The sequence below is a fragment of the Crinia signifera genome, chromosome 2 (genome assembly GCF_055691185.1).
Source record: "Crinia signifera chromosome 2, ASM5569118v1, whole genome shotgun sequence".
Classification (NCBI taxonomy): Eukaryota; Metazoa; Chordata; class Amphibia; order Anura; family Myobatrachidae; genus Crinia; species Crinia signifera.
In genome coordinates this window covers 61,141,092-61,154,561 of record NC_139218.1, presented here as the reverse complement: position 1 = coordinate 61,154,561, position 13,470 = coordinate 61,141,092, and the positions used below count along the sequence as shown (strand labels likewise).

The 13,470-nt window shown below is 45.2% G+C and overlaps 1 protein-coding gene across 1 annotated transcript in view; it reads right to left on the bottom strand.

Annotated features, from left to right (window-relative positions):
- RAP1GAP2 (RAP1 GTPase activating protein 2) overlaps positions 1-9,093 on the bottom strand; it is a 701,910-nt gene extending 692,817 nt beyond the window's left edge. The window contains exon 1 of the mRNA XM_083172239.1: positions 8,818-9,093. The gene's annotated coding sequence lies outside the window, so the exon portion shown is untranslated. The remainder of the gene's footprint in view (positions 1-8,817) is intronic.
- Between the last annotated feature and the right edge of the window lie 4,377 nt (positions 9,094-13,470).

The following is a 13,470-nucleotide window of genomic DNA, read 5'->3' as shown; positions in this document are numbered from 1 at the left end:
GACCATCGGGGAGACCAGGTAAGTATGTAAAAAAAAAAATAATCAGTTCGGATAAGGGTTACTCAAACTGTATAACCATAGTTATAAATCTATGAAGTCCAATAAAATTCACATTCTAGCATGCTGTAAGCCTATACACTGACATTTAAAAGTAACAGAAAACCAATAAAAAGAACAGGTTTATACTCCAGGACTTGTATTTATTAAAAACGTTTTCCATGATGATGAGACTTGGATATAGAACACTGTACAGCATGCTATGAATATATAAATTAATTTATGAGAAACTGCATCCAAGATATACAATTTCAACTATTCCAAACCCCGGAGTTTTCACGCTTATTTTTCAATTCCCCTAATCCAGGAAATAGATACATGATCTGAAATATTTAGCGTCTAGCAATTTTATTCCATACTACGGTTTACCTGCCCTAAAGCCGGGCACAGGGGATTAAACGGAATATGGAAATAAAAAATGGGTTCTGGTTTGCACTCAGTCATAAAATGCAACAAAAAAGATTTCAGTTTATAAAAATGTGCACAGAACAACAAACACATTACAAAATCTGTACCATATAAAAACTCCTGAACAAGCACTGTTATGGGGCCTACACACGTAGTGATTTAGGGGCATTTTATAAGCGATATCACAAGATGACATTGCTCTTTGTGTTGGGGCATAGCGATAGCGATGCTTGGCCTCGCGTGTCGCTATCGCTATCCCTGCACAACAAATAGAAAAATAAAGACAAACAAGAACAAAACCTACGCAACGATCATAAACCACATTGCCGCACAAAGAAATACTGACAAGACTTTCAAAAAGTAGAGAACAAAAAAGACAAAATCAATATTAATCTATACAACAATTAGACAAGTCCATGACTATACTGTCTTCACTGTGATTGGCAGTGACTTCCTATTGGAAATTCTACCAGTCAGACAGATTCTACAGGTGGTGTCTTCTCCCACTGGCTGTGTTAAGCATAGAGCATGCTTAAAGTAGGAAGCTACTGTATGAAGATTCAAAAAGTAAATAAAGAGGAGAGTGATAAAGCATCATCCAATCAGCTCCTAACTGCCATGTCACAGGCTGTATTTGAAAAATGGGAGTTCGGCGCTGATTGGCTACTAACTCTCATGCTGTCCATAGAAGCCAGTGTTCTGCACATGTGACTTGTGTGTGCACCTGTCAGATTAACTGCACATGTGCCGGGACCTGGCTGTCTCCCCACCTCTCCGCTCCGCAGCAGCCACCCTCCTACAAGTAGGTAAGAGCTGTCGCTGGTAGTAAGTACCATCAACATGGTCATAAAGCTACTTTTCGAATAAAATGAAGGAACATGATCACCTTGAGCACTGTGACCCAGCTTCTATGTTATTTACACCTGTTCTGAGCTGCCTTAATCAATGGCTGCAGCACTGATATGTGTTGCTGTGTCTAAAAATAATATACTTCACTTTAGAGGACCTTGAGGACATGATCTACCTTATTCTTCTGTACTAGTCCTTATTTGTATAACAGTGTTGTATTCCACAGCTTTGTACAAAAGGAGAATAATTTGTGATTATACCTAGAGCTCTGTTTTATATTTTCGGCACATCATATCACTCTGATTTGTCCAAACCAGAAATTACCAATAGATATTATTGAATAACAATAAAATAATAACATGGCTTCTAGCATGCTGATTGGTTGGGCATGGTCGCTGAGCCGTTAGCAGGGAGTGGGGCAGGACGGAGGTGTGCAGTGGCAGGGTAGGGTGCCGCCAATCGGAATGCCCAGCATTTCATGGGCATTCCCATAAAAATGCTGGCAAGTTCCAATGGGAATGCGGGTGGGGAGGGGTATGTGTGCCGAGGACAGGCAGCTGACGTTGTATGATATCAGCCACCCGCTCTGTCTTCATCCCGGCACATGCAAATAAAAGTCAGTTTCCACTGACTTTTATTTGTGAGTCCAGGAGAAATCATTTGAAGGTCAGCGACCAATGAATGATTTCTCCTGCAGGGGGCGTGTCTTCGGTACACATTACCTTGCATAGTTGCAAGGGGAAACGGCGGCGGGGGGGGGCAGATTTTATGAATGAGCTCCTTATCTTTTTCGAAGGTCTGGTACATTTATGCAGATAGTTGTAGTTGGTTGTGTGAAGCCAGACTGTTATATGTCGCAGTTCAAAAAGAAGGCAAGAATATATTAGCCATCCATTGCTAGATGGGAATCTAGAACACAAAGATGACTGGGACTTCCAGACATTACTTACAGCAGCCATAAAGAAAGTCAGTGAGCACCACAAGTGTAACTGAAGATGGTATGTGAATTACACAGTTGGAAAAGAACATTGAAAAGTCATTGGGCCAAATGTAATAGGGTGAGAGTTTCAGAAAGTGAGAGATTTTGGGAGAGTTTTCCCATGTTTTTTAAAGCAGCAATCAATTACCCTGCAAAACCAGGTTGATGTTGCCATGTAATTGATTGCTGCTTTAAAAAAACATGGGAAAACTCTCCCAAAATCTCTCACTTTCTGAAACTCTCACCCTATTACATTTAGCCCATTGTGTCTCTGCAGTTGAACGATGACAACATACAGTAAGTAGATGGATGCATCCTTGAAGCACTGTTCACCATGCTCCAAATAAACTTGGTGCTGGAGGTGCTGGAGTACAGAGGGTGTGATAGGATGGAGGTATTGAGGTACAAGGTGGTGGAGGAAAATCAGTGGTAGATGCCGTACAGGTTGAGTCTCCCTTATCCGTATATTCCCAAAACTGAAATAGTCCGAAAACCGTGGTTTTTCAGAATATTTCGGGGTGGGGGTTGTTGTTCTCGCCGCCTTTTTTTTTTATACTTACCTCGTCCCCCAATGTCCACGGCGGCCTTTGGAATCCTCTTCAGCTGCATCCCCAGTCCCAAGGAGGCATTGCATGGGCGCGCCAGTGAAATCACGAGCGCAGTGCATCCTTGGGACCGGGGATGCCACTGAAGAGGATTCCAATGGCTGCCGTGGATGCTAAGGGAGACCGTGGATGTCGGGGGACCATCGGGGGACCATCGGGGCACCACCAGGAGACCGGGTAAGTATGATAAAAAAAATATTCCAAAATCGGCAAAAATCGTGGTCCCGAGCATTTCGCATAAGGGATATTCAACCTGTACAAAAAGAGGGTGTTAAGTAAAAAACTATGTTTGCTGCTATGGTTATCATCTTTTCTAGACCCATTAGAATCTGTCATGGACAATAACAGACGATTGGATTAGTGCTGCTGTCGCCCAATCATGTGCCAGCTCTGCAAAAACCCTAGTCCAATAACATTATAATGTCTCTGGTATACACCGTGTCTATAAAACTGAATGATTTAGGGAAGAGAAATAGCTTTGTAATTTAATGCTGGACACTTGTCCGATATCTTTCCATTAATTTACATAAACGAGAGAAATCCCGCCATGATATACTGTACTGTGTCTGGTCAATGATGAATCACTCACTGTACAATTTAATTCCTTAAGAGCTGCAGAATATCTGATTGGGAGGATGATGGAAAGGCGGCACTGCTGATAAAGCACTGTAGTCAGCCATTGCCCTGCTATAGATTAAAGCCTAAGGACACTCCAAGTAAAAGGTTACCCTATAATGCTAGAAACTGCTCACCCTTAACTGCCAGTGGCACAGTATAGAAGTAGTAATCGTTCTAAACACTCTTATCACAAAAAGTCAGAATGATAAATGGCACAAGCTTTTGCCGAGAGCATCATCACCATTGTGATTTATAACTGAGAACTGAATTAATAACGGTGACCTTTAACTTGCTCACTGCTAAAGCCAATCAAGTATAACACAGAGTAATATTGATTTTGCTGACTTATTTTAAATGTATTGTTTATGACCCACCGGGGTTATACTACTCCTGCGGTGCATCTATACTGTATTGTTGCAGTTTAATTAGAAAGAGAGGTAGAGTTTCTCACACAGAGACATGTCAGCTGTTACTCATCACTGTACTTTCATCACACCGGGGATCAGCTCAGCTACATCTGATGCTTGAACCACTGCATCAGATCGCTATGAAATCTGTATGACGTGAGACTGTGCCATTTCCTGTACTGAGCAAATGGCAAGGCAGGGAGATATGATGTGTCACAGCTCATGGAACATGCTTTTTTTTTCTCCACTGTTTAATATTCTGTGTAGACATTAGACACACACACACACACACACACAAGCCTGGCAGATGGAGCTGAGCTCTTGTCCTATATAGTAGAAGAACTAACGCAAGACATACGGAGGTCACAGGCACAAAACATTGTCTACGAGAGAATATAGGAAATAAAAGGCGCATACACACAACAACCTACAGCGGGATGCTGATACACCAGCACAAATAACATATTTAGCCATATTAAGCAATAAGATTGTGTAACCCTAAATCACAGCCCAGGGAGGATATTGCAGGTGGCAAGTAAAGGGGGAGGGCCATACTACAGGGGGGAGGGCCATACTACAAGGGCGGAGGGTCATACTACAAGGGGGAGGGCCATACTACAAGGGGGAGGGTCATACTACAAGGACGGAGGGCCATACTACAAGAGGGAGGGCTATACTACAAGGGGGAGGGTCATACTACAGGGGGAGGGTCATACTACAGGGGAGGGTCATACTACAAGGGGGAAGGGCCATACTACAAGGGCGGAGGGCCATACTACAAGGGGGAGAGTCATACTACAATGGGGGGAGGGCCATACTACAATGGGGGAGGGCCATACTCCTTTGATAAAGCTACCTGGCGTAGTGAAACGTGTAAGGAGACCATTGCAGCCTCCCCACCAAGTGTCTGTGGATTGCAGTCCTGACTCTTCCATTTGGACCACTAATTTCCCCTTCCAAAAGTGGATACCAACTGCCGGTTCATCCATTGAAGGTTGAGAAATTTTCCATCACCCACAAGGAAATTCTGCAGCAGGAGTTGGTTATTTGTGCCAATCTGGGCCACTCCAAGCACAAGAACTGCAAACACGTGATTCTCCCTCTGGATGACCGTTTGGGAAACCCCTATACCAACTTATGGGCCCATAATACAGGACTCTCCAGGACACATCAAACTTCTTGGTTGGTGAGGAACCACACTATCACACAAATCCTGTGTGTTATTTTATATTATTTACATTGTTTTTATCAAGTTTGCTGGCTGCACAACCATCATTTTAGCAGTGTATTTATCCTTAATAAATTTATTGTGATAGTTTAACCAATCCGCATCATTCAATTTTTATGGTATAAGCGCTGCTACACTCTTCTCTTTTTTCGCCATACTACAAGGGGGAGGGCCATACTACAAGGGGGGAGGGCCATACTACAAGGAGGAGGGCCATACTACAAGGAGGAGGGCCATACTACTTGCATCATTTGTCCCCTTTCTGCAAATGTGTCAGATTCCTTGTTACCTCCCCATTCAGACCACTTCATTAGGATGTGATAGGAAAACCCACTGTTCTGGAAGTCCGGGCAATAACTGATATTTGTGAACCTCACATAGTGGCCCTCATTCAGCTTGGTATCGTGCGAGGAGATGTATGCGTTAACACATCCCCTTGCATACATCTGCTAGCAGGAGAAATTATTCGATGGTCACCGACCATCGGATGATTTCTCCTGCCTTCGCAACTAAAGCCAGTCTCAACAGACTTTTATTTCCTTCAATGTTTGTCAAAGATCAGCCGGGAACCGATGTCCTGTGATATCAGCCGCCCACCCCTGGCAGGCAATAGCCCGCCTGCGTTCCCATGTGAACGCCCAGAGTTTTCATGGAGACACCCATAAATGCTGGGAACGCCCATGGGCGAGTCCCATTTCCACCCCTGTCCGTCCCAGGCCCTCCCTTCCTACAACGAACAGCCCGGCGAGTGTGTAATTTGTTGAAGCCATTCGTTACCGGGATCTGCACATACAATACATGCTTGCACATGTGCAGACCCCCACCATCGGAACAGGGCCGAATTCAAACATTTCCCAATGGTGTTGAATCAGGGCCAGTATCTAGGAAGTAGGTACAAACCGAACATGTCTATCAGGTAATAATAGAGTAGCCAGAACAGTCACTATAAAATACAAATATACAGTAGAAGAGAATACTTAAGACACATGGGCAGATTTACTATAAGTCTTGTTACAAAGATGCCAGCGTCTATAAATCATGTGGTTTCCGTAACCATGATATCCCGATAATGCACATAGCAAGTCATTTCTGATGACTAGAATGAAGATCAATGTATACATCAATCAGCCTTTTCTCACTGCCAAATGACATATGCTGTCGCTATATGAGTAAATGTTACAAATAAATGTACATAACTGCTTACCAAACACATAGATCAAAATGTCAGCATTTCTGTGGAGGAAAACTGAAAATGGCGCACGCAGTGACCAGTTACTTGAAGTTAAACGGGATACAGAATTTGCAAATTGCAATGAAGTCTACTCCATGGCCCTTATTCTGGTTCACTCGCAAAAGCAATTTCCTTCTATGGGGGGGGGGGGGGGGGGGGCAGATGTAACATGTGCAGAGAGAGTTAGATTTGGGTGGGTTATTTTGTTTCTGTGCAGGGAACATATTGACTGCTTTATTTTTACACTGCAATATAGATCTCACTTTGAAGTAAAGCCCCAACCAAAATCTAATTCTCTCTGCACATGTTACATGTGCCCCACCTGCAGTGCACATGGTTTTGTCCATTTCAGAAGGAATTTGCCTTTGCGAGTGAACCAGAATAAGGGCCCATATGTAAAAAAATTTAATGTAAGCTAAATAGTAAGTGAAATGTTTTGATACTCGAAGCATATTAGGTAGACTTGCAAGCAGGCACTACTGTATATTCCTGCAGTTATCACAGTGCGGCTTCTGTTCCATCAGATGCTCTCATCATCTACCCTGCTGAGAGTCACATGATAAGTTGTGATAGCTCTGCACATCCCTTAAAGGCAGATTTCTCTGGCAGCAACAGGTACATGCATGTGTCCTCTTACATACATTCTATAAAGATCCCAAGGTCCCATTTCACATTCCCTCTCCCAAATCAACTGGATGAAATATCACATAAAAAAGAACTCCAACTTTAACATCCTACAGCTTGTCACTGTGCAGCTGTGGTCTAAACAGTAGTGCCAGTCTCTCTACATGGGAACCCCTGTTATGGTTATTCTGTATGGCTAGGACACCTAGCATAGCAGTCAAGTAAATACAGGTAAGGCTACGTACATATGAGCATTGAAAACCAACATTGAAGCTTAGGTAATATGGAGTATGGGTAAAACCCGGACAGAACCCTGGAAAGCCAGACTGGACAGGCTCCATTCATCAATATATGTAATTCTGGAGCTTGTAGTCTCCAGTCCAGGGGGTGCATTGCTGGGGATGTCCTGTCTGGTGGGGCTGCTGTGACACCTGTCACCAGGGAGAGGAGAAGGGAGTATACAGCCTCCTTGTATGGTCCGGGGGTGTAATAACAACAGGAACGGTCCAGACCACACGGGGAGGGGACTATGTAAAACCGGACCCGGACTAGACTCCGGACCGCCGGACAGGACATCAAAATCTGCAGTCCGGAGCTTGTAGGGTCCGGTCTGGGGGGGTGTCCTGTCCGGGGGGGTCCCTGTGATAGCTATCACCAGGGACATGGGGGAGGAGAGATTACAGTATCCCCTTGTGGTCCAGACTGTCCGGTTTTTCCTACATGCCCGGACCATACAGGGGGACTTTATTCTACCCGTCCTCCTCTACCTGGTTACAGGTGTCACAGGCAGCCCCCCTGGACAGGACACCCCCCCGGACCGGATGCTACAAGCTCCAAAATGCAGAGTTTGATGTCCGGTCCGGCTGTCCGGGGGTTTTGTTCTGGTCCGGTTTTTACCCATACCCCAAAGGGAGGCTGTAATCTCCCATTCCCCATGTCCCTGGTGAAAGCTATTACGGGGACCCCCCCGGACAAGACACCTCCAAGCTTCGGAATGCAGAGTTTGATGTCCGGTCAGGGGTTTTATCCAGGTCCGGTATTTACTTAGTCCCATTAATATGACCTCACATTAGGAGCTGTAAGGTGCCAAATGAGATTTTCCAAAGCAGTCTCAGACATTTTAGTCAAAATTCACAAGTGGGAACTCTGCAGACAATGCCAGCAATTGATTGGTTGCAATAATGATGTAAACCAAACAACTGCCAGAAAGTATGTGTGCACAGGGCCATTCATTTACATTATTCCTATGGAAACCTGCTACAATTTATTAGGAGTTCTTCAGTCATCTACTGAAAATAAGCGGAGTGCTTCATTCTAATGCCAATGCATAGGAGCCCTTAGAAAATACTTGTTTACCATTGGATAAAGGTATTCCCACTCAGCAGGTGTCTACTAATTAGTGATGGCTGGTATAGCATATACATGGTATAAGGAAAGACGTAGTCTAGTACTGTTTGTCATAAATACCCCATGTCATTATTTTGGCTTATTAATAATAATAATAATAATAATAATAACAACAATAAATGATCATCTAGAGATAACTTCTGTTGACATATGCAGGTATCAGCAAAACCACATTTTCAGCAGCAATAACCATGTAAAAACACCAGCACAGAAAGGCATTATATAGGATACTGTGGCATATACAGAAATACAAATTCCATTCACAAGTCATTTGGTGATTGCTTTAGAACGGAGACCCCGGCATGACATTACACATCTAAACAAGATTTAAGTCTAGAGGAGGATTCCCTTTTGTCTGCCCCTATAAGGGAAGCTCATGTAACAACATAGGGAAATGTCCTTACCGTTGTCCCTGTAATCCTGCTCTCCAAATGCTACTGCCAGGAAGGTTTATTCCGAGTCTTTTGGTTCACCCAGGCTGAGATCAAGCTATTCCTATCTGCAGCTATTAGGAGGCGATGTGCTCTTCTTTGCTAACCTGCAGTTTAAATGGGTCTCTGTTGGCATGCTCTCACACACATTCAGACATCCACCAGGGGGCCATACAGGCTTGTGCTCTCAGTGCTGCCTTGTACTATTGGTGGAACAAACACAGAATCACTGCTCGTACGTCCGTCCATGTGTTGTGTATGATGCAGTCAGAGGCACATCAACAAATACCTGCAGAACGTACACTTCCAGCACATGTAGGCATATGCAAACGTTCTCAGGGTTTTAGGCATTATAACAGGAAGAGAGAAAGATGAAACCTACTGCAATCAGTCGTTAACTGTAAATGTACCTATACACATAAAGGGGGAGATTCTGAGGTGACAGTAAAGCAAATAAAAAAAAAAGTGATTTTGCATCTGGGCAAAACCATGTTTCACTGCAGGTGGGGTGATGTCAAATGTGCAGAGAGAGTAAGATTATTATGGTGTGTGGCATCATGTGTGATGGCGTTACGGTGTGTGACATAATGTGCAAAGGCCCATACACACTGGGCAATTTTTAGCTGAAAGCAGCTCACTTTTACCATTTGAGCTGCTTTTAGCTCAAAAGCTGCCCAGTGAGTATGATTGCCCAGTGAGTATGATCCGGCATTGAATGGTAAGTCCTGATGAGCGCTCCTGCCTCATCGCCATCCGCCGCCGCTCATCTGCTGGTATTACCAGCCAAGTGGATGGCTTTCCATAGCGTCCTGCTACGGAAAGCCATCCACCCAGTGCCAGATTAAGGTCTAAATGGGCCTGGAGCTGAAAATGATCAAGGGCCTATTATGCGCAATAGTAGGGGTTGTGGCCAGTACCTAATAATGTGGGGGGCGTGACCAGTGTTCGGGTTGGGTGGTCTGCTCATGGGTGTGTCTCTATTTGTGTAAATACTTTCAACTAATTATATATGTCTGGAAAAGGCAGGGGGATGGCATAGGAAAAATGCAGGGTGATGTATTGGTGGGCAGAGGCGTAGGGAGGGCGGAGCCACCGGAGCTCATGCTCCGGGCAGCAATTGGTCGAATGGCGCAGCCGGCCCGCCCCCCCCTCTGCAAATGATCCCAGTCTGCAAGTGTCACTCAAGCAGTGTCCGGCGCCTGCCTCCTGCCCGGCGCCTGCCTCCTGCCCTGCTCGCCCGGTCCCTGCCGCCAAGTGTCACGAACGGTGAGGCCGGGCGGCGGGCTGACACACCATGTCCTCTCCTCTCTCTGAAATTAATTGCTGCTGCTGCTCGGTCCGGGCAGGCGGCTTCCGGGCAGCGCAGCACTGTACAGACCCTCCCAAAGTCAGTGTCACCTCCTCCCTGGCTACAGCAGCGCGTCATCAGCCTGGAGAAGGAGAAGGTGGTTTTGCTGCCGCCCGTGCCTGTGCCTCTAACTTATTCAAGGTGGATTTTTTTTTTTTTTACAGTTAAATTATGTTGTTACAGTAATAATAAACTTGTTTTTTGGTGGATTCGTGGGGCCCCGGGGCGGGGGGGTGTGCTGTATATATCTTTATATGTATATATATTTATTTATTTACAGCATGTTATATAGCGCAGCAGATTCCAGTACAGCGTCTTATATAGCGCAGCAGATTCTGTCAGTGTCTTATATAGCGCAGCAGATTCCGTCAGTGTCTTATATAGCGCAGCAGATTCCGTTACAGCGTCTTATATAGCGCAGCAGATTCCGTTACAGTGTCTTATATAGCGCAGCAGATTCCGTCAGTGTCTTATATAGCGCAGCAGATTCCGTCAGTGTCTTATATAGCGCAGCAGATTCCGTTACAGCGTCTTATATAGCGCAGCAGATTCCATCAGTGTCTTATATAGCGCAGCAGATTCCGTTACAGTGTCTTATATAGCTCAGCAGATCCCGTCAGTGTCTTATATAGCGCAGCAGATTCCGTTACAGCATCTTATATAGCGCAGCAGATTCCGGTACAGTGTTTTATATAGCGCAGCAGATTCCGTTACAGCGTCTTATATAGCGCAGCAGATTCCGTCAGTGTCTTATATAGCACAGCAGATTCCGTTACAGCATCTTATATGGCGCAGCAGATTCTGTCAGTGTCTTATATAGCGCAGCAGATTCCGTTACAGCATCTTATATAGCGCAGCAGATTCCGTTACAACGTCTTATATAGCGCAGCAGATTCTGTCAGTGTCTTATATAGCGCAGCAGATTCCGTTACAGCATCTTATATAGCGCAGCAGATTCTGTTACAGTGTCTTATATAGCGCAGCAGATTCCGTTACAGTGTCTAATATAGCGCAGCAGATTCCGTCAGTGTCTTATATAGCGCAGCAGATTCCGTTACAGCGTCTTATATAGCGCAGCAGATTCCGTCAGTGTCTTATATAGTGCAGAAGATTCCGTTACAGCATCTTATATAGCGCAGCAGATTCCGGTACAGTGTTTTATATAGAGCAGCAGATTCCGTTACAGCGTCTTATATAGCGCAGCAGATTCCGTCAGTGTCTTATATAGCACAGCAGATTCCGTTACAGCATCTTATATGGCGCAGCAGATTCCGGTACAGTGTTTTATATAGCGCAGTAGATTCCGTTACAGCGTCTTATATAGCGCAGCAGATTCAGTCAGTGTCTTATATAGCGCAGCAGATTCCGGTACAGTGTTTTATATAGCGCAGCAGATTCCGTTACAGGTTGTTATATAGCGCAGCAGATTCCGTTACAGCGTCTTATATAGCGCAGCAGATTCCGTTTCAGCACCTTATATAGCGCAGCAGATTCCGTTGCAGCACCTTATATAGCGCAGCAGATTCCGTTACATCACCTTATATAGCGCAGCAGATTCCGTTACAGCACCTTATATAGCGCAGCAGATTCCGTTACAGTGTCTTATATAGGGCAGCAGATTCCATTACAGCGTCTTATATAGCGCAGCAGATTCTGTTACAGCGTCTTTTATAGCGCAGTAAATTCCGTTACAGTGTCTTATATAGCGCAGCAGATTCCGTTACAGTGTCTTCTATAGTGCAGCAGATTCCATTACAGCATCTTATATAGCGCAGCAGATTCCGTTACAGAGTCTTATATAGCGCAGCAGATTCCATTACAGCATCTTATATAGAGCAGCAGTTTCCATTACAGCACCTTAGATATCGCAGCAGATTCCGTTACCGTGTCTTATATATAGGGCAGCAGATTCCGTTACAGTGTCTTATATAGCGCAGCAGATTCCGTTACAGTGTCTTATATAGCGCAGTAGATTCCGTTACAGTGTCTTATATAGCGCAGCAGATTCCGTTACAGTGTCTTATATAGCGCAGCAGATTCCGTTACTGTGTTTTTTTTACGTTTTTTTCAAATGTAACATGCCAACACATGTTAGCCACGCCCCCAATTCATTACCGGGGGGGGGGGGGGCGCAAAATATGCCCTTGCTCCGGGCACCATGTCGCCTAGCTACACCGCTGTTGGTGGGTGCCCTCCAAAGGTGCCGATGTCCTAAGATAATTTCGGGGTGAGGCAGCATTCCAGTCATAAAAAAAATACTGAAAGCCGAAACTTGATGGACAACATTTCAGCACCTTTTATGTGGTCACCTAAGTTTACCACAACATATACCCCTTATACAAATCATGCAACACAATAGTAACCCCCTTATACTGTACTTGCCTCTTACACATTATGCCAAATGGAATGAGCCAAAATTCACACCAATTGAGCCAAAATTCACACTATGGCACACAGATTGAGTCAAAATTCATGTTATGCCACACATATTAAGGCAAAATTCACATTTTGCCACATGGATTGAGCCAAAATACACACTATACCAAACAGATTGAGCAATAATGCACAATATGCTTCATAAACAGGGGCATTGCGCGCCAAAGGCGCGCATTAAAAATTGACACCATAATGCCCATTACATGTTAAGCCACACACCATAATGTCCATTACGTATTATGGCAAATTCCATAATGTCTATTAAAAATTATGCTATATAAGTGCTGCTAACCTACATGCTCATTGCCAGGGGTTCCATGCTCATTGCCAGAGTTCCCATGCTCATTGCCATATGGGAATACATGCTCGCTGTAACTGGGGGACAGCCGCCGCCGGGCAGAAATGACAGCCATTGACAGCTGGGCAGAGAGCAGGGGGCTGCCCTGCTGTATTCAGAGCACTACACAGTGGCGTAACTATAGTGGGTGCAGGGGATGCAGCTGCTATGGGGCCCGGGCCCTTGAGGGGCCCGAAGGCCCAGCAGGCTATCCCCTGCACCCGTTTGATTTTTTCCCCATACAGTATGTGCTGCAGCGCGGGCAAAGTCTGCACCGCTGTTCAGCATCTTCATTTTAGAGGCGGGACCCCGCACAGATGATCGGCGGCGTGATGATGCGCGTCTTTCAGGAGTCCGTGCCCACAGGACATTCCGGCGCACATGAGATTGATGGCTCGTCGGGTACCTGAGCTGCTTGCAGGGGGCTGGAGCCCCTGCGCACAGCACATCCAGGACGAGATCAGCGGCGCAGACACCCGGGTACGGAGCCGCTTGCAGGAGTTGG